Source organism: Aplysia californica, unplaced genomic scaffold, assembly GCF_000002075.1.
Source record: "Aplysia californica isolate F4 #8 unplaced genomic scaffold, AplCal3.0 scaffold00775, whole genome shotgun sequence".
Lineage (NCBI taxonomy): Eukaryota > Metazoa > Mollusca > Gastropoda > Aplysiida > Aplysiidae > Aplysia > Aplysia californica.
In genome coordinates this window covers 170,953-172,428 of record NW_004798045.1, presented here as the reverse complement: position 1 = coordinate 172,428, position 1,476 = coordinate 170,953, and the positions used below count along the sequence as shown (strand labels likewise).

Below are 1,476 nucleotides of genomic sequence, written 5' to 3'. Positions count from 1 at the left end.
AAAATAATAATAATAATAACTTTAAAGGATCAGGCTACAACGAATAATTCTCCAATCACTGAACAACCTACCGTAACATAATTATTATAGGCTATAATATACATGTAAATAATAAACACATACACCGACGCAGACACTCAGACTCATAATAAATCCGGTGATAGGAAGAACAGAAATTTCAAATCAAGGTAAAAAAAAAAAAAGGATAACGAATGTAATATTCAGAATCCAACTCCAATTAGACCAATTTTATGTCGTTATCTATTGCAATGTATTTCTGGTCTCATATAATTGCACGCGAGAAGGAAACTGATAAGAAACGAGAGCAGACAAACGATGTACCAGGATAAGGGGACAAAAATCCTGAGAAAAAAAAAGCTTGGTATAGATTATCATATAAAAGGCAACAAGAATCTCAGAAGGAAGAAAAAAAAATGGGCGAGCCGCCGGATGTTCCGTGCCGAAACCCGGGATTGAACCAGGGACCTTTAGATCTTCAGTCTAACGCTCTCCCAACTGAGCTATTTCGGCTGCCGAAAGTTAGAGTGAACGTAAAATCCAGTATAGGCCTACAGTTTGGTCGATTTGATGTCGCGACAATGTCAACAACAAATTTTCACATAGTTTACAGAGACATTACTAAGAATTTCAGGCTAGATCTAGATAATTATCAATTTAGTCTAGTTTAGATCTACTATTTCTAACAGTCTGTTTTTAGTAGTTCATTAGATGTCATTACTAGACTCTATAACAATAACAAATGGTGCTTACCGGTGGTATCGTTTCCGGTTACGTTATCGTCGAAATGTTACCGCTTCCCGATGTTTGTAAATCACAAAAACTTTTCTTTCCCGTAGAAAACCATTTTGCTGTCACACTGCGAAGTATCTCGAAACGAAATGTAGATGTGGGCTTCGAGGTGTGGGAATGCCCCCTTTCCGTGTCGTTCCATCGATCGATAGATAGTTGTGTGGTGAGGAGGCGTCTCACATCGCCATATTGTTTACCCGGGTAACGCATAGCGACTGCGCCTCAAGGGTCGCGTCGGTCGCGTTTTCACGATTCAAAGATTGGTAGGCCTACGATCAACGATCCATAAGCAACGACCCAAACAATGACACTGTGGGATGAGGAACGGAGAAGGAATGCCAAGGATAAGCGCTCAGTGTCAAAGCTTTGTTTACGTCTTTAAATGGGGTAATAGAAGCAAATAACAGTACACCCGACGATACTCTATCTTTGATAGTAGTACAACACACCAGGTTGTAATAATTATTAATACTGCAGCTAATTCTAAATTTTAATGACGTACAAATCATCATAATCATATTACCGTAGGCCTACTGTTAAAACTTTAACTCAAAGTGATTGACAAAGGTCAAAGGTCACTTAGAAAAAGGATGCGTAACTTCATTGATAGAATGAGGAAGCTACTCGCTGTTCACTTAGATTTGATATTTACAAGTACATGCACAT

The 1,476-nt window shown here is 38.6% G+C and overlaps 1 long non-coding RNA gene and 1 other non-coding gene across 2 annotated transcripts in view; one reads left to right on the top strand and one right to left on the bottom strand.

Moving 5' to 3' along the window:
- Positions 1-458: 458 nt before the first annotated feature.
- TRNAF-GAA lies at positions 459-531 on the bottom strand. Its single transcript has one exon. It is a non-coding gene; the product is annotated as a tRNA-Phe (tRNA).
- A 490-nt stretch (positions 532-1,021) lies between these two features.
- LOC118478643 overlaps positions 1,022-1,476 on the top strand; it is a 4,555-nt gene continuing 4,100 nt past the window's right edge. Inside the window, exon 1 of the long non-coding RNA XR_004859198.1 lies at positions 1,022-1,262. This is a non-coding gene — a long non-coding RNA (uncharacterized LOC118478643). The remainder of the gene's footprint in view (positions 1,263-1,476) is intronic.